The sequence below is a fragment of the Brassica napus genome, chromosome C4, assembly GCF_020379485.1.
Source record: "Brassica napus cultivar Da-Ae chromosome C4, Da-Ae, whole genome shotgun sequence".
Lineage (NCBI taxonomy): Eukaryota > Viridiplantae > Streptophyta > Magnoliopsida > Brassicales > Brassicaceae > Brassica > Brassica napus.
The window spans coordinates 31,282,386-31,303,612 of NC_063447.1; the positions used below are offsets into that span (position 1 = coordinate 31,282,386).

At 34.8% G+C, this 21,227-nt stretch overlaps 1 non-coding gene across 1 annotated transcript; it reads left to right on the top strand.

Moving 5' to 3' along the window:
* Positions 1–3,022: 3,022 nt before the first annotated feature.
* LOC125586760 lies at positions 3,023–3,146 on the top strand. Its single transcript, XR_007323295.1, has one exon. It is a non-coding gene; the product is annotated as a small nucleolar RNA snoR86 (small nucleolar RNA).
* The last annotated feature ends 18,081 nt before the right edge of the window (positions 3,147–21,227 follow it).

Consider the following 21,227-nt stretch of genomic DNA (forward strand, 5'->3'; position numbering starts at 1 on the left):
TATGTGTTATTTTTGAATATTTTCAATAGTATATAGCCTAAACTTTGAAAACAATGAGTTAAATTAATTTACTTATAATTGTTTGAAACTCTTGTATTCTTAATATTAATTCTTATTTTGTATTTTATTTTAATGTTACATTTCGAGAAATATTATCTATTAAGTAAATTTATTTATAATGTTTTACTTTTGTTAACTTACCTTGTTAGATATTGGTTTCTATTTTATTTAAATGATTTTATGAATTTTTTTAAATCCTAATAAAAATATAATGAATTGTTTCTCACTGATTTATAGTCTTAGCTTATAAATAATGTATGTTATTTATGAATATTTTCAATAGCATATAGCCTAAATTTTTAAAATCATGAGTTAAATTTATAGTTATAATTGTTTGAATTATTGCATTTTAAAATTAATTATTATTTTTATTTAATTTATGTTAAATTTCGAAATTATTATTATATATCTATTAAGTTAATATATGTATAATTATTTTACTTTTGTTAGTTTGCCTTATTCGATATTGATTTCTTTTTTATTATGAAATAAAATTTTTTTGGAAACATTGACATATTTAAAAATAACAAATAAAAATGTTTATTTGTCATAATACGATTGGTGGTTTTAAATCATACATGGACGCCCTCAATGGCTTATAGCCTCAACTTTTATATAGTATAAATATAGATTTTATTTTTGAAATATTTGTTTTGGTAATATTGACATTTTTAGAAATAGAAAATTAACAAAAAAAAACAATTCGTAGTTTTTAGTACTTTAAAATAATATGTGAATATTCTCAATGATTTATAATATCAACATATATATATATATATATATATACTATATGTATTTCTGAATATTTTCAATAGTATGTAACCTAAACTTTGAAAATCATGAGCTTAAATTTAGATTTATATAATTATAATTTTTTGAAAGTCTTGTATTTTAAAATTATTATTCTTTTCGTTATTTATTTTTTAATTTTCGAAAAATATTAAACATTACGTTAACTTAATATAGTATTTATATTTTTGTAAATTTATCTTATTTGATATTGATTTATATTTTAGTTTGACATAAACATTTTTTTGGTAATGTTAACATTTAAAAAAATAGTAAACTTAAATAATGATTTGTCATACTACTACGATTGGTGGTTTTAAATACTACGTGGACGTTCTTAATGGCTTATACCCTCAACTTTTATATAGTATAGATTATATATGCAGATGCTAATTTAGACATAGTGTTTTCTTGTTTTACTTATTTGATGGTTGGATGCAATAGGTTATTGGTGTTGAACCTAGCGAAAGCGACGTACTTTCTGGTGGCAAACCGGGTAAGAACTCACAGACCATACAATCAGTAATGTGGTTTTCTTGGTTTACTATTTTTATGTATTTATCTTTACTTGAACTTTGAGTAGAGGACGTCACAAGATTCAAGGGATTGGAGCAGTATTTATACCTAAGAATTTGGATCGGGCAATTATGGATGAAGTCATAGCGGTATGATATGTTTTCTTGGATGCTGCATAGTTACCATTTACTCTCATCAGCAGTTTAATTGCTATCTTCTTGTTCTTCTTAACAGATTTCAAGTGAGGAAGCTATAGAAACAGCAAAGCAATTTGCTCTACGATCTTAAAACTTACTCTGCTCCCTCAAGCCTTCCTTACGGCTGAAGAGGACTGGAATCCAATACCCTCACTTAATCTTAAAACTTACTCTGCTCTACGGGAAGGCTTGATGGTTAGTTAGTCCTTTATATAGCTAACTACGGCTGAAGAGGACTAGAATCCAATACTCATACCTTCCTTACATGCCCTTTTACGATAAAGGTCTGGAAGTGTGTCCCTTTATGCCAAGCAGTTCACATAGCTGCGGATCTATATTTCAAAGAGGCTAATGTCAAGTTTCGATCAGCAATCTGTCTCCCTCCCTCAGGCATCTCGTTCAACATCCTTCCCTGGATTTGCTGGGTGATTTGGACAGATTGCTGTTCAAATCGGATATCAAAATATAAATACGTATTTTCATATGATGTATAATTTAATTTAAACAATATGATATATATATATATTAACATAAATACCTATTAAAATAAAATTATTTATTCATATGATTTTATAATCATTGTATCCTATTATAGAAAAAAATGTAAACCTTGATCACAAAAGTTTATGTGAGAATTTTAACAGTTTTAATAATTTATGCTCGTTTTGAAAAATTCAAAATACAACATATACAAAAAAATCAAAATTTTTATTATATGATTAATGTAATTGTGTAATTTATTTTAAAAATAAATAATTAAATAAAAATGATAGAAAGTATACAGATTGTTAGAAAATCTTTATTAGTGTCATGTATATCTTAATCAAATTAGGTAATTCCGTAAATTTTATTTAAGAAAAAAATATATTATAATTTCAATTTGATAAATGAATGGTCCATAATAGAAATACTATGTAATATAACATTTCCTATCAATTTAATTTTGGACTCACAAAATTTTCAATTGATTATCAGACCGCTACGTAAGCAAAATTAACATTTCAATTACGGGACAACTCAGCGAGACATTTTTTTAATCAATACAAAATACATGTTATAATTTTTTAAATGTTTCCCTTTTAATATAAAGGGAATCATGAAGATTACGTTTCAGCGTAATAATATATTAGTCAAAAACAACTCGGGTCGGATTGATCGTTTTTTTTTTACGTCCAATTAATAATGAGTAAGCTAGCTAATTTCACAGCAATTACCTCAAGGGCCTAGGCCCAGTTTGAATCAATATTAGGCCCTTTGGCCCATTAGGGTTTTGCAGTCTCTTCAGCCGCTCCTATATAGCAGAGTAACAACGTGAGTTTCAGATTCAGCTACTTCAAGTTAAGTTTTTAAGTTCGTAGTTTCTTTCTTCACCATCGTCTTGCTTTGATAGGTTTTCTATTTGGTGTCAAAGGATTTTTCTGTAGAAAATGTTTTGTTTTTTAAAAGAAAGCCAATTTGCAGAGCAATGACGTCAAATATAAAATGGCGTGAGTTGCCTTGAAGGTTGGCAACAACAATAAGCGATTCTCCGTGCCTATCAAGTTTTCTTTATACTGATCGTGGCCTCGAACAAGTCGCTACATTTTTTTCATAATATGTTTTTTAAGATCTGAGTCTTTTTCGATTTTTAGTTATATTTTCTTTTTTGGATCCAACTCAAATTATTCAGGCTTGTTTAATATGTTCTCTGCCCTTAAAGGATTTGCTTCTTGGCTTGAATTTTAGTTTTTTTTTTCACTTTTTCCTTTGTAAAGAACTTAGTTTCGACTCGAAATGAATAATTATCATTAACCTGAACGGATAATACTTGTCTTGATGGATAATAATAATTTGAGATGACATTAACGTTATGCCCCAAGTGTATTTTAATATGAATCTGTAATGAGAAATTATAATTCGGTAACAGGTTAAATCGCAAGTGTATAAAATAATAATCTTGGATAAAAAAAAAAATTCGCGGAGCATTCAGCCGAAATTGCCAGTTTCATGTGAATTTTTCTCAAAGAAGATAAGAAACGTGGGACGGTAACCGCTGTTTACAGCCAATAAGTTTGAATTTATTTAATGATAAAGCCAAATTATTTTGGATTAACAAATTCCCAAAGCTGCTATTAGGCCTAAGATGGATCGGATATCTGGGCAATTTTAAGGTATCCAGATCCTTATCCGGCGAATCCATAATTTTACTATTCTTATCTGGATTTGGGATTCTCGGATATCCGGGTGTCGGATTTTGTAATATCTGGCGGATATCCGGATCCGGATTTGGATTCTTAAAATAAATAAAAAATAATATTAATATATAAAAAATATTAAAAATAATTTAAAAATAAAAAATATATAATTTTTTTAATTATTTCTATGTATAATATTACAAAATTTACATAAAATTTATATATACTATTATAAAAATAAAAATATATTAAATAAATTAATTTATATATATATATATATTACTATTTTTGAAATAGTTATTAATAAAACTTACGGATCCGGATATCCGTACTAAAAAATTAAGGTATTCGGATCCGGATCCGGCTTTGACGGATCCAACATTTTACTATCCAGATCCGGATTCGGCCCCTCCGAATATCCGGATTTTCGGATCGGATCCGGATCGAATCTCGGATCGAATCCGAATCTCGGATAAAAGTCTCAGGCCTAGCTGTTATGTTCTCGTTCTTCAAATATCCTGATTCTTGACCGACCACTCACTCACTATCACTCTGATCCAATCAGCTAACTAATCAAATTTTAAAAGTGTACTAGATCTTGAACCGTCCAACCGGGCGGATATTTATTTTATGTTTTTAGTTTTTTTGTTTATATTAAATGATGTATTTGTAGTATTTAAACATAAATTTATTATGAAAATTAATCTTTGTAGTTATAATAAAAATTAAAATTGAAAGTTTGATAAAATATTTGGATACAAATTTTAAATTTCCTAATTAAAATAAGATAAAGGTGGGTCATAATTTTTCCTAATTTCAAAATCTTAGCATCCCTTAAAAATAAAGAAAATAAATTTATAAATACATAAAATATATAAACATATTTGGAACTATAATTTCTATTAAAATAAATTTGTTAAAGAAAAATAATCTTGCGCTGTTGTTGTTTATTTCTAGAGTTTGACCCGTGACCGTATAAATATTTGCTTTCACTTTAATTTTTTTATTTGTACTAAAGGTATAAAATATATATATATATGCAAATTAAAATGTATTACATAATTGTTAATATAACATTTTAAAACATAACAATTTAATTTATTACTTTGATTAATTATATTTTGTGATTTTATTTGTCTATTATATTACAATATATCACATAAAAATCCAATATTTATAACTATTTGGACTTATATTATGAAAACATTATACTAATAATATATGAATAAACTATTTTATATATATTTTTTATGTTATAGAAATTGATTATGATGTGTGATTTTTTATTTTATTATTTATTACTAACAAATATTAAAAATATTTAATATGTTAATACGAAATATATTAGGAAATTTATTTTGGTTAAGATTTGATTAAAGAAATTTATTATTTAAATTAGGAAAAGACATTTTTTTTTTGAAACACTAAATGCTTAAATCTATTATTTAAATTAGGAAAAGACAAGCAACTTCAAATATAGGTTCAATAAATATTTCAATGACATTCTAATGTAAATAAATTGTAAAATTAAGGGGTATTTCTATTTTATACTTTTCTTTTAGGGAGAATTGCCAAGTGTGACTCAAAACTTGGAGTCAAACCCAAAACAATACCCCAACTTGGGTCAAAGGCAAAAGTAACCTAAAAGGCTATTGAAATTACAACTATCCCCTTGTGACTAAACAAAAAAACGGAATTTTTTTTACGTTTCTACCCCTTGCAAGTCGTCTGTTTAGACGACTTGAAAATAAGTCGTCCAGACGACTTAAGTGAAAGTCGTCTGGACAGTTAGTCTTAAACATAATTTAAAAATTTTGTAAAAAATATTTTGATAAGTGAAAAATGGGAATTATGTAATTAACATATGTCTTAGGAGGTATAAATTAAGATATAACAAATTTCAATTGTTTTCAGCATAGATGAGTGAAAGTAGTGAGTCATGATATTCTTTAGTTTATGTTTCATCAACATATGTTGTAGTATTGTATGTGTTCTTAGGGTTAGATTTTGGAAAGCATTAAAACCGTTTTTGAAAATTTTTAAAATTACTTATGCGTGTTCATTTCTGTGTATAGTAAACACTATTTAAGTATAATTTGATTTTATAACGTGGTTAGTTAGTTAATCTAGTCATTTTAGTTTAGGGGTTCATTTTAGGGTCTAGGACGACTTAATATTTTGTCGTCTGAAAACAGACGACTAAATATTAAGTCGTCTGTTGTACATTATCAGCCAGAATAAGTCGTCTAAACCGGACCAAACCTTAAAGTTTACCAATGTACTTTTAAAGCTAACCGGATTATTTACCCAATATATAAGGTGATTTTTTTTTTTTTGTTTCATTTTTCGCGAAATTCAGAAACCCTAACAGTTCTCTCTCAAAGGCGATTTCGAATTCCCACGATTTCCGAACAAACCATCGTTCTCAACGTCAGCTATCTATCTCACTTCATTCTCACCGTTGTCGCCGCAGCTTCTTCTAACCCTAGCGCCGCCGATTCCTCTAAACCCTAGCGCCGCCGATTCCTCTAAACCCTAGCGCCGCCGCTTCCACTATTTCCGAACAAACCGTCGCCCTCGCCACCGTGGTCACCAACGTTCTCACCGCCGCTTCCTCTAAACACTAGCGCCGCCGCTTCTTCTAAACCCTAGCGCCGCCGCTTCTTCTCTGTAAACCTTAGCGCCGTTTCTCTGTAAACCCTAACGCCGCTAAGTCATCAATCTCGAGGAAAAGATGAACATAAAACGTTGTCTCTATCAATTTACTCATTCTCACCGTTTCACGTTTATTTTTTCAGATCTATAACCGCAATGACGAGTACTCCAACTCCTTCTGCGACTGGAAGACTTGTAAGTAATTTAAGTCGTCTGGAAAGTCTTCCAACTGGACGACTTAGTAGATGACTTAAATATAAGTCGTCCATTTGGAAGACTTTCCAGACGACTTAAATTTAAGTCGTCTGGAAAGTCGTCTACTAAGTCGTCTGGACTTATATTGTTGTCTTTGATTATTTTGCAGACAAAAAGGATGGATATTCCAGAACTCCCCCGTAGGTTATACACATCAGGGGAAGAGCCAGAAGCCCACAATAGCATTTCGTATCATACGGATAACAGCAAGTTGCATACTGCTCTTAGGAAAGCTCTTACTGATGACGAATTTGAAGAGCTCAAGGAGTCGAGTTTGGGAGTTTTCATCAAGTTCAAGGAGCAGGGATTTGGTTGGGCTTCAAGGCTGGTTCACTACATGCTCAGTTTCAAGCTGGACATTAAGAAGAAGTATGAGATGTGGTCTCTCGTTGGTCCAGAACCTTTGAGGTTTTCACTGTTAGAGTTTGAAAACCTCACTGGTCTAAACTGCGAGTACATCGAGGACCTTGAGACACCAAAATGTGACGTTACCCCAGAGATGGTTTCTTTCTGGGGGATGCTGGGAGTTCATCTGGAAGCTGGGCCAACTACTGATCAGATAATAGCAGCACTGAAGAGATGCGGGGATTGGTCCAGGGAAGATCGCAAGCGGCTCGCGTACCTCTCCATCTTCACTGGATTCATTGAAGGGAGAAAGTTTTCAACCGCTACACGATCTACTCTGGCAAGGCTAGTGATGGATTTAGAACGGTTTGAGAATTATCCATGGGGGAGAGTCGCGTTTAAGGTGCTGATGGACTCTTTGTGGAACAAAGAAATTGCTGGCTGTTACACCGTGGATGGGTTTATACAAGTTCTTCAGGTCTGGACGTACACAGCTATGCCGGAATTGGGTGCTAGTATTGGTGGTCCCAGAGCAGACAGTCCGTCTCCACCGATACTGGCTTACGAGGGCAGCAGAGGCCGCAGATCAATGAAAGCTGCTATCTTGAGTCAGGTATTTACTTCAATCCAAAAGACTGCGCAGACGACTTATTATAAGTCGTCTGAAAGGTCGTCCAGCTGGACGACTTATCGAACGACTTATAATAAGTCGTCTGGAAAGTCTTCCCAGCTGGACGACTTATCGGACGACTTAATTAAGTCGTCTGGAAAGTCTTCCATCTGGACGACTTATTAGACGACTCATTATAAGTCGTCTGGAAGGTCTTCCAGCTGGACGACTTAGTAGACGACTTATAATTAAGTCGTCTATTTAGTATTTTTTTTCAAATATCTAACTCGATTCTTCTATTTACTGCAGACCCGCGTGATCAACTTTGTTGAGAAGGACATTAGTGAAATGTGGCCAAAATGGGACTCTGAGGTTGAGGACCTGCCCGCGGAGAACATCATTAAAGTCATGTATGAGCGGAGACCGTGGAAGTGGACCATGGATTGCTGGGAAGTCACTGGTACTAAGGTCAATACAAAACCTAAGGTTGTGACTCCATCGAAGAAGGCCAAAGAGATGGTTGTGTTGGAGGAGGAGGAGGAGGAGGAGGAAGACAATCCAAGACCTCGGAAGAAAGCTCGTAAAGAGGCTCCTAAAGTGGCTAGTGAAGAGGCTAGAGAAGAGGCTAGAGGGGTGACCAGAGAGGAGTTGGAAATTATGTTCAAGGGCGTAGCTGACTGCATGAAAAAAGGGTTTAATAAGTGCATGAGGGAGTTTAGGAAGTTGTCCGATAGATTGGAAGCTGTGGAGAAGAAGGTTGGTGTCACCAATCAGGCTACCCCTCCACCTCTAACCAATCAGGCTACCCCTCAAGATAAACAGCCTACCCCTCTTGCCAAAGAAACCGGGGGTAGAAACAAACAGGCTACCCCTCATGCCAATGAAACCGTGGTTAGTAACCAGCCTCCTCCTCCTCAAAAAAACAGCAGCAGCCTCCTCCTCCTCATCAAACCAAACAGCAGCCTCCTCCTCCTCAAAAGAAACAGCAGCAGCCTCCTCCTCCTCAAAAGAAACAGCCTCCTCAAATCAAAGAGGTTAGTATCAAATCCAGGGTTAACTAGTTGTCCAGACGACTGTAAAAGTTGTCTGGACGACTAGTTGACCCTGGACGACTTAAACGTAAGTTGTCTGGACGACTAGTTGACCACGGAAGACTTAATTTTAAGTCGTCCAGGGTCAACTAGTCGTCCAGACAACTTTTATTTAAGTCGTCCAGGGTTAACTTGTGTGCAACTTTTATTGCAGAGATGGTTGCCGGAGGATACAGCAACCGAGGCGAACTCGGTAAATAAGATCTTGCCGGAGGATAAAGCAGATGGTGTCACCTCCAAAGAGATTGTTGCTGTCACTTCCACCGATCACCAACCGAGCCTCGCTTCCACCGATCAACAACCGAGCCTCGCTTCCACCGAGCCAAGCGATCCAGTTTCAGAACCGAGCCTGGTTGTATTGGACAAGCGTGCAAAGAGTAAACGAGCGAAGAAACCTGCTCCCACTGTGAGATCTCCTTATACGGCAGAGAAAAAAAAAGATAAAGTGGCAGCCTATAATCCATTTCCGCCAGTAAACAAAGATAAGTTGAAGGAACTCGCTGATTGGTTGAAAACTGATCCGTAAGTGATTGCTTTACCCATAATAGCTTGATTTAGTCGTCCAAAACTGATTGCTTTTTTTGTTTGCAGTCATTATTTAACTAAGACCGAGGACAAACCACGTACATCACCAACAAGGTGGTACCACTTCCTCCGGACAGCCAGAGGATGGCTGGAAGACTGCGTAAGTCTTCTGCACACGATTTAAGTCGTCTGGTAACTTCTAACTTGTTATATTTAATATGCAGCATATAGATGCTTGGATTAATGTGCTAAGGCAGAGGTATCAGGAGAACCCACAAGCTTTCAGGAGCGAGCGAATGTGCTTCCTGGATCACAACTTTTCCCAGTCTTGGAGAGAGCAGTATCAGCTCTTCAAAACATCGGAACCTGATCACAAAGGTTTAGGAAGAGTTCTACCTGGTGGGGCGTCGAATTTTTATGACGGATCAATACCTTCATTTTGCCAATCAAAAAAAGAAGTGGGGGGAGGACATTGATGATATCTATGCGCCAGTGAACTTGGACGACAAGCATTGGGTTGCTATTTGGATATCGATCCCTAAGAGGCACATAGTCGTCTGGGACAGCATACCTTCATCTAGTGTACCAGACGCATGGGATGCGATAATGGAGCCTTTTCTCCAGATGGTCCCTTATCTGCTTGTTGAGTGCGCAGCCACCGACGAAATACGGGTCAAATACGGGTTGGAGCCATACACATATGAGAGACCGCTGAAAGGTGTACCCACGGCCAACAATGGTGATTGTGGCGTGTACGCTGTAAAGTACATTGAATGTCATGCTCTTGGGGTCTCCTTTGACCCTAAAGACTTTGCTAGGTGCAACGCGAAGAAAATGAGGGATAATATGGCGGTGGATATATGGAAGGAGCTTGTTGATCAGCATCTGAAAGAAAATGTGGATGGTGATAAGTTCGTGGGCATGTATGATTAGATGTATTTGAACATGATTTTTGAACTTGTCTTTGTATTTGAACATGATTTTTGAACTTGTCTTTGTATTTGAACTTGTCTTTGTATTTGAACATGATTTTTTAACGAGCGAAGTATTTGTATTTCAGCTTGTCTTTGTATAGATTTGTAAATATATAAGTTGTCTGGAAGAAATAAGTCGTCTGGAAGGTTTTCCAACTGGACGACTTACAAATAAGTCGTCTAGAAGGTTTGGACGACTTATTATAAGTCGTCTGGAAGGTTTTCCAACTGGACGACTTACAAATAAGTCGTCTAGAAGGTTTGGACGACTTGAAGGGATAGTAGAAGGTAGTCTAAAAATAAAATACACTTGAAGGGATAGTAGAAGGTCGTCTAAAAATAAAATACACTGGACGACTTAGTAGAAGGTCGTCTAAAAATAAAATACACTGGACGACTAAAAATTTAGTCGTCTGGACGGGTAATCAAGACTGGACGACTTAAATTTAGGTCGTCTGGACAACTAGTCAACTGGTTGTGTACATTGTGGTTTCGTATGGCCAGTTTCCTTGCAGTTTGAGCATCTCCGTGCCCTGTGTTTCTTCCTGGGTTTGTGTCCTCTCATCCTAGATAGCTCCAACCAAGATTGCCATCTTGATTTCTTCGGTCTCCCCCGACCACGCTTTAGTTCTGGAGGAAAGCATTCTCGTTCCTCAATATGTTGTGACACGATAGGATATATATTCTCTGAGTATCCTGCATACAGATAATTCTTTGAGTACAGTGGACATACAAGTGTGGAGATATGCAAACCAGCATGTATTCCAGCAGCTATAGCATGAGAGCAAGGTATTTTCTCCACTCCATAGACACCACAATCACACTTTGCATGTTCCAAATCAACCACACAGTCCATTTTGCCACCTTTGACAAAGAAATGCCATCCATCAATTGGTTCGACCGTCATCGTACCCGCTATCTCTTCTCGAACAGCAAGCAAGTATTCAACACCCCCGCTATGTTCAGTTGTGAGACTCAAAGCATCTTGTCTCCTTTTCCAATACCATTTTCCTAACTTCTGCCTTATGAACTCCAGCAGGAACGTAATCGGAAATCCTCTTGCTCGCTTCAGTGCGGAATTAATAGATTCAGCAATGTTGCTTGTTTTTATGTTGAACCTGTTCCCCTTACAATAAACCCTTGACCATAGCCTGACGTCGGCTTTCTCCAAATACGTTGCAAGTTCCGGGTTTGCACTCCGTATCTCAGCCATGTACCGGTCAAAATCGTAAACCGTGTGAGCATAAGCAGCCCCTTTCACCAAGTACATGAGATGTTTCCCTTTAAACTTTTTGACAATGTTATCTTGAAGGTGATAATAACATATTCCTCGGGTTGCCCAAGGAAACACCTTATCACACGCACTTTTAATGGCCTTGTGCCGGTCGGAGACTATCACCAGAGGCTTGTCATGAGATATACAACTAGCCAATTTTGTGAAAAACCATTCCCAAGAAGGTATATCTTCCTCATCCACGATCCCAAAAGCCAATGGGAATATCTGAAAATTGCCATCTTGTGCGGCTGCAACTAACATAGTTCCTCCATACTTTCCACTTAGGTGAGTTCCATCCACCACAATGACCCTTCTCTGATACTTAAAACCTTTGATAGAAGCTCCAAAAGAGAGAAATAGATACTTAAATCTTTTCATAGAATCAAGTTCTATCGCCGTGATAGAATCAGGATTTGCAATGGAGATTTGCTCGAGATATGATGCCAGACGCGAATACCCTTCTTCTGCTGATCCTCTCACCAATCTTTGTGCATATAACAGTGCTCTGTATGAAGTGGTGTAATCAAGCGCCATGCCAAACATGTTCCTCATTGCATCAGTGATATGCTGCGGAGTTATCCCATCAATGATTCCAACACGATCAATGAAAAGACTACCTACATACTTCGGAGTACAGTGTCTCCGCTGAGCGATTCGGTCTCCCGCTGAGCATAAATGTTTTTCCACATACTTTGTTACCCAAAACGTGTTTGTCCCATGTTTGACACTCGCTCTGACCTTCCATCCACAATAGCTAACCGGACATGTTGCCACAACGAGAGTTTTCGTTGATTTGTATAATCTGAAAGAAAACTTACCCCTCACTGCTGCCAACCGCAGCTCTGAAAGCAGTGCACCCTTGCTAACAAAACTCTGGTTGACATAGATACTGGTACCATTCGATTTTCCTCCTTCAATAGCATTTGTCTTAGCATATGTCTTTTGGATTTCTTCAAAACAAATATTATCATCATCTTCCTCGTCCTCATCTGGAACCTTTCCATAAAGACTGTAATCCCCACCATTCTGATCCGTTTCACCAACAATAGAATTATCAGCATCCTCCTCCCCATTTTCCTCCTCCCCATCTTGATTTTCATCTTCAACAAACTCATTATCACCAACATCTTCAAAACATTCATCAGCTTCATCATCATCACCAACATCTTCTTCCCATTCACCAGCTTCATCATCATCACCAACATCTTCTTCCCATTCACCAGCTTCATCATTATCACCAACATCTTTTTCCCATTCACCAGCTTCATCAATATCCCTTTTCTCTGAAACCGTTTCGACCTTGCTGCGGCTTGATACACAAAGACATACTCTATGGGTTTTGAGTATCTCCAGCAAGTTTCGAACTTGTCTATCACTTGTAACATGAATGGGAAGACTGCCTGGAGCCATCATCATTTCTGCTGGTAATGAGTAGCTAATCTCCACACTCACTGTTCTCATGTCCAGGTTATAATCTTCTTGAGCCATTGCAACAAGTTCAGCATGTGTTGAATCTTCATTCAATAAAAACAATCTTGCTCCTTTGAGATCATCAACCACAAAATCCCAACGGAAATCTCTCAACAACCATTCTCCATACACTGCATGTAACTGAAAAATCATCTGCAAATATTCAAAATAAAACACATTAGTAAACATAGAGAAAATGAAGAAGTTCAATAAACATTGCCGCAGACGACTTAGCATTAAGTCGTCCAGAAGACTTAAAGGTAAGTCGTCTAAAGAGGTCACTTTTGCAATTGAAAATTAAAAGGGACGACTTAATTCTAAGTCGTCCGGCTTTGTTTGTTAAAAAAAAAACTTCAGACGACTTATATATAAGTCGTCTACGAGAAACGGGCTAGTTTTGCATTTGACCGAATCGTGTCAGATCTTTGACTATTTCTGGACGACTTATAATTCAGTCGTCTCTGGGAAAGTTAAAATTTCAATATTTTATGAAAACTTGACGACTTACGTGTAAGTCGTCCTAGGTTAGTTTTGTAATTGAAAAATAAAACTTGAAATTTAACTTTCTCCAGACGACTTAGATGAAAGTCGTCCAGCTAAACGACTTAATTTAAGGTCGTCCGGGATAAGCAAGGTTTGACCAGAAAATTGGGAAAAATTCTGGACGACTTTGCTTTTCCCGGACGACTTTAAATTAAGTCTTCTGGAGGGACGACTTTATATTAAGTCGTCTGGTTAAAGTTAAATTATGAAGTTTTATTTTTCAATTACAAAACTAACCTAGGACGACTTACACGTAAGTCGTCAAGTTTTCATAAAATATTGAAATTTTAACTTTCCCAGAGACGACTGAATTATAAGTCGTCCAGAAATAGTCAAAGATCTGACACGATTCGGTCAAATGCAAAACTAGCCCGTTTCTCGTAGACGACGTATATATAAGTCGTCTGGAGTGTTTTTTTTTAACAAACAAAGCTGGACGACTTAATTTAAGTCGTCCGTTTGACCAGAAGACTCATCAGTAAGTCTTCTACATACAGATGACTTACTAGTAAGTCTTCTACGCGAACAGATCTTGAAAAAAAATTCAAATTCGTACCTTAAACTAGGTGAGATGACTTCGTTTGCACACAGGGTCTTCTCCAACCACCCAGAACCTCAAACGAAAGCAACCGTAAGTCAAAACGAAAGAAATATGGCTCTGTCAACCATAGCCCATATTTTGAATCAAAAGCTTGAGTTTTTTGGATGAATATAGAGAGAAAGTGAAAGAAATGTTCTTTTTAGTTCATAACAATTGAAACAGAGAGAGTGTAAAGAGATTTACGTGCATTAAAGGGCATTAAAAGCTCCAAACAGTTCGTACAAGGTTGTTGCCACTATTCATTGCAGTGGCAATATTGTAAATACTTGAAGAAGATGAGGTTGAGACAGTAAAGAAGCCATTTTCGAAAAAAAAAAAAAATGTTAATGGCATTTTCGTAGATAAAATGCAGGTGTGGGGTTAAAATCTCAAAAAAAAAAGAGTCAAAAGAAAATGTTAGTTTTCTGTTTGACTCCAAGTTTTGAGTCACTTTTGCAAAAAGCCCTTTATTTTAATAATATAGATAAATGAGCTTAGCTAACACAAAAGGATTGGGTAGTCAAACGAAGTGAGTTACCTTAAAAGACACATTTGTCTTTTTCCTTTCATAAAAGAACACATTGTGTTTGAAGCACACAATTCATGAAACCAAGATCTTTTTTGACCATTATGCCCTTTAACTTCACGTGTAGTTAGCAAAAGAAAGAACTAGTTACTTTCTTCTTGTTAGTTAAGTTAGAAAAATAGTTGGGCTATTAATGTCTTTTTCCAAACCAGAATACCTTCTGTCTCTGTCGCAAGCTTCACTTGATTCATTTTCTTCGTGGATCTTCTCACCTTCGACTGCAACTCGTGGCAACCACGCTTGGCGGCTTTTCTCCCATTACAATCTCCAGCCACTGTACTCCGACCAACAGTTCTCCACCGCAATCCTCCTCTGTCGCGTTCACCTGTCTCGAGCTCTCTCTTCTCCGCCGCAGCTCGTCGCGTCTGTCTCGGGCCACCAGACCATCTCCGTCGTATTGCTCGGCCGGCGGTGTCATTCTCGGATTCAAGCCTCGTCGGGCTCATCATCGCCGTCTCTGTCTCGTCACATAAGAGATCAAGCAACAATGGTGGATTTTCAATTATTTTCAGATCTGGTCCTTCACTTTTTGATTTCTTTCGATTGGGTCCGAAACTTTTATTTTGCAGAAATGCCCTCTTAAATTAACACCAAACTTTCAGCTGTGCAGTTTAGACCGTCAATAAATTTTATTTGTCTACTCCTGCTTCTCAATCCTCAAATTATAATTTTCTATCAATAAAAGGACATCAACTATGTTCTTATACTTGATGTCTCTCTCTTTTATCAATCATGAATAAAGTAAAGAAGTTAGAGCAGGGATTGGAGACAGGTTTTTGTAACATTTTTTATGAATACGTCTTTGTGGACGAGTGTTATGTGGACATGTGAATTGTGGACGAGTGTTAACATTGTGGACAGTTTTCTGGAGGATATATATGTTGTGGACAAGAGTAACGTGAAAGTGTTCTTATAAACAAGTTTGTGGTGGACGTGTTCTTATGGACAAGCTTTTACAATTATAGTTGTGTAATTATGACCGTTTGTGAACATGTTATTGTAGACGAAGCTCGTGTTTGAAGTTTAATATATCTAGGGTTTGTGTTGTTGGTTTGAAGATAATCCATCTAGAGAACGTGTTGTGACATTTTGAAAGAGAGAAAGGGATTAAGCTTTTTCTGTGGACACAATTCAATGGACACATCTTCTGTGGACATAATTTATGTGGACACAAAAATGTTATAATGTTTTTGTGGACAATTTTCCGTAGACAAAATATATTTGTATCCATATATATATTTTTGATATTTTATAATTTTTTATTTTATTAAATAATTTCTAATGGACATAGCAAATGTGGATATGAGTTGATAAGAAAATTATTGTTACGGATTAAAGTACATAATTAAAAGTTTGGGACGAAATCAAGAGGATTATAAATAAATTAAAGAATGTTGGGGTCAAATTGCAAAAATCCAAAAATGGGAGGACCATACGTGTAAAATAAAGTAACTTGACCATTGTTTCTTTTAGAGCTTTCTCTCTGCAACAGAAGCCACCATGAAGAGATAAAAGACTTAGATCCAAGGCAACTACCTCGAGCTCATCCACGTCGAATCCAAAGCTCATCCACGGAAAATCACGAGCTCATACACTCTGAAATTCCGCCGCAGCTTCCCTGAACTCACTCACGGCGGTTCGGAATCTCACCTACGGAAAATCCTAAGCTCATCCACTCTCTGAAACTCCACTTAAGCTATCCCCAGAACGCCCACATCGAATCTAGAACTCTGAAAATCCATCGCATCTTCCCCAAGCTCACTCACGGCGGATCCGCACCGGCGATCGAGGAGGAGCTGGACACGATGGAGCTTTGTCCGACGGTGGCTCAGAGACGACGACACCAAAAAGGACAAGTTTAGAGAAGGAAATGATTTCGATTCATGGAATGGGGGACCGAATGGATTAGGATGAAAAAATTATAAGGAATTGCAATAAAAAGGTGGAATTAGTGTTCGTGAGTCGGAATATATTTGGGAAAGTCTCTTTTTTGTTTTTTTTAAATCACCAAATTAAAATAAAAACAACTAAAGCACAAAAAAGTAACAAGGAAGATATTAGTTAAAAGGATACTATAGACATTAAGCAAGCAAAATGTGTGTTAGAGTGTGTCTTATTGTGATATTGCAAAGTCAAAAAGTGTCTTTGACAGTAATTTTCTCTGGTCAAATTGTGTTGTGTCATTATGATTAGATTCAATATCTTTTGAGAATCACATTAATGATTTAGTCAAATCCACACTATAATCAAGATATCAAATCCTTTAACATTCGATACAATCACTATAACACGTGGAGTTGACCTTAATGTAAGTTATAATAATCATATCCTCAAATATTATTGGCTCTGTCTATGCGTTTGTTTGCCAAATACTCGTTAACTAGGTAATAATGCGGGGAATGTGATTATTAATTTCATTATTTTTAATAAAAAGATATTAAATCAGTTTAATCTGGATATTGGTTCGGTTTTAAGTTTTTTTTTTTTGGTTTTCAATCTTCTAAAATATAACTATTATTTTAAATTAATATTCACTTTAGTTTATACGGCTAAAATGTTTAATTTTTTTTTGTTTTTTTTCGGTAAAAAATAAAATTAATATTATTTTTTTATTTTCATGTTATGAATTTTAGATAGTCGTCATGTCGAACCAATAGTTTCATATTATAGTTTCTAAACAGATAGTAATTTAAGAAAAAGAAAAGAAAATTATTAAGACAAATCATTTCACTACAATTTGGTCGGTAGTTAAAGAAGCATTAAGAAAAAATATTTCAACTTTCAAAAAAATTAGATACTTCAATTGTTGTGAATACTTAGTTACAATGTGCTCACATCAAGGTATACATGTATGTGTACGTAAAAAATATATAAAAATAGTTGACAAATATATAAAGATATTGTTAATTAATATTAAATGACATTTTTGTTCAAAATAATACATGAAAGATAAAATTAAAATAAATTTAAAATAAAAAGGCCTTGACATTAGTCATTTTTCATATAAAGAAAATAAAATTGTATCCGTAAATAGGGGTGGGCACAGATCGGATATCTGAGTATTTGGAAACATTCGTGTCCATTCGATCTTTAGCCACCAAGATATTCGGTGACTCAGATATCCGAAATGTTTTAGAATTTTAAAGAATATCTGATTTGATCCGTAAATAAAATAACATTTTAAAAATAATTGAAAATTTTAATAATAACATTTTATACAAAAATAAAACATTATTTAACTTTTTAAATTCTAGTACCTAATATAATAAATTTAATTCATAAAATATTATAAAACTGATATAAAGTATAATATATAACATATATATATAATTCTTTACATATATGTATATATATGCATATAAGAGATCGAGTTAGATATATGCCCCTAAAAATATTGGTATTTGTGATTTGCTTCTTTTTTGGATATTGTATTTTAGTATTTGATTTGTTTCATAGAGTTACGGATATCCAAATTTTTTTGTTCAAATCAAAACGGAAAACGAATCGAATCAAAATTTATGAATATTTTACTAAACTTTATCCGTAAACAATAAAAATAATATATATATAGTTTGGCTTTTGATTCGTTATCGATTTTTATTCGAAACAAAAAATCTAGAGTTTTATTGAAACCATATATGTGGGTTTTATATTAAAAAAACACAAAGTACTTAGTGTAAACACATTTATGAATAGTGTGAACGTGTTAGCATACTTATTATCAAATCATTATGAGACTGTCACGTGTCTATTATAATGTGAATGCGCTTCTCAGATCTTAATTTAATTATTATACATGTTGGCGTAAACATATAAAAATACTCATAAACACACGAAAAACAAATGAATAATAAACACACACACGAAAACAAATAGCTGTACACACATTAAAGGTTAGACTTTTTGCAAAATGGACCTAAAACTCAAAGTCAAACACAAAACAAACTTCTTTTTTTTTTGGAAATTAGTTTTGCCCTATTCACCCCACAAGTTCATATAATTCACGAAAATGCCATCAATTTTTTTTTTCTTTTCGAAAATGACATTTTTACTCTCTCACCCTCATCATCTTCAAATAATTACAAGATTGTCATTTTCATCAATAGTCCAACCACCATGAACAACAAATTTGAAGCTCTTAATGCTCCCAAAATTGATTTACCCTTCTTCTTTCTCCATTCTTATGAACTAAACACAACATCTCTCTCACTTTCTCTCCACATTCAGCTAAAAAAACCCAAGATTTTGATTCTACATTTTTATGGTTCATAGAATCATAGAAGCTAACGATTCTGGGTGGGTCACTTTCGTTTGAGATTTTGTGTGCTTGGAAATCCCTTATGTGTGCTAAGGAAGTTATCTCACCAATTTAAGGTATGAAATCGAGTTTTTTTTCCAAATCTGTTCGTCCAGACGACTTCCCAGGTAAGTCGTCTGGCTGTAGACGACTTACCTGGAAGTCGTCTGGTCAATGCAAATGTTATTTTTGCAATTGACTTTGAAATCTGTTTTCTGAGACGACTGAAATATAAGTCGCCTGCTTTTGTTTGGTTACAAAAAAATCTCCAAAGAACCTAAACGACTTACATGTAAGTCGTCATAGGTTAGTTTTGCATTTGACTGGGTTTTGTCGGAATTTTAACTTTCCTGGATGACTTATTTTTCAGTCATCTGGTGGAAAATTGAAATATCAATATTTTATTAAAACCCGAGACTTACATGTAAGTCGTCTATTATTTCATTGATTTGTAAATGTGTAAACACATTGTTAGCACATGTATTACATATTGGGAAACATTATTACTGATTTTACAAAAAATTCACAACTAAAAGAGTAGACATGCAAATCACAAAACATACCACAAACAAAACTATTATAGATCATTCCTCTACAAAGACAAGCATGGACTCCACTTGATATGGAAGAAGACTTCCTGGAAGTCGTCTGGAAGACTTCCTGGAAGTCGTCTGGAAGACTTCCTGGAAGTCGTCTGGAAGACTTCCTGGAAGTCGTCTAGCGCATTATATTTTAGACGACTAACAGGTAAGTCGTCCCAGAAGTCTTCCAGATCTGAAAAACCTGCATATCAAATCCAGATTTGAAAAACCTGCATATCAAAAAACGTTCATATGGCTTAAAAACAGAGAAAATGAGTGGAAGATTAGATAAATCTACCTTTATAGAACACACAAAAATACATATCTAAAATTAATAGATCTACCTTTAAATGAGTGGAAGATGAGAACCATCTGATAAAAAACCTGCAAAAAAAGATAGATTAGTGAGAAAGACATGATACAAAACTGAAAAAATCATATAAAGTTTGGTGTTTTCAAGTCAAAGAGGTTAGAGTGGGTTTGGAGAGTTTTAGTTTGGGAAAAAAGTAAGACCTTTATACAACAGGAAGCTACCAAATGAAGAAAAATCAGACATAAAAACTTACCAAAACGTTCAGATCTGTTCTGAAAGGGAGACTTCGTCAGAAGACTTCCAAGAAGTCGTCTGGAAGACTTCCAAGAAGTCCAGACGACTTCCTGGAAGTCGTCTGGAAGACTTCATGGAAGTCGTCTGGAAGACTTCATGGAAGTCGTCTGGAAGACTTCATGGAAGTCGTCTAGCGCATTATATTTTAGACGACTAACATGTAAGTCATCCCAGAAGTCTTCCAGATCTGAAAAAACTTGCATATCCAAATCCAGATCTGAAAAACCTGCATATCAAAAAACGTTCAAATGCCTTAAAAACAGAGAAAATGAGTGGAAGATTAGATAAATTTACCTTTATAGAACACACAAAAATACATATCTAAAATTGATAGATCCACCTTTAAATGAGTGGAAGATGAGAATCATGTGATGAAAAACCCGCAAAAACAAGATAAATTAGTGAGAAAGACATGAGACAAAAACAATAAATTGATATAAAGCTTAGTGTTTATAAGTTCAAAGAGATTAGAGAGAGGTTGAAGAGTTTTAGAATGATGAACATTACATTTTTGTTGCAGCCATTTGAGAGGAGTAGAGAGAATGTGTAAATTTTTCTTTATATAGGGAGACAAAAAATCCAATTAAATTAAAATATTTTTGATTCAGACGACTTCCTAGACGACTTACTTGTAAGTCGCCCAGAAGACTTTAATATTTTTAGCGGGAAACTAAAATAGAAGACTTCCCAGACGACTTACAAGTAAGTCGTCTAGTTTAAATTTTAGGCGGGAATATTTGGACGACTTACATGTAAGTGTTCCAGCTAAAATTATTCACCAGACGACTTCCATGGAAGTCGTCTATACCCTAAACATAACCTCTAAGCTTAATTAACTAACTAAATACTTCATAAAATCAAATTAAACTTCAAAAGTGTTTACTATACACAAAAATAAACACTTACAGGTAAAAATTTAATTTTTTAAAAAAACATCCAAGCTTTCCAAAATCTAACCCTAAGAATACATACAATACTACAACATATGTTGCCAAACCTAGACCAAAGAATACCATGATTCACTACCTACACTCATCAATGTTGAAAACAATTCAGTTTTGTTATATTTTAATTTATATCACATAAAACTGATTAT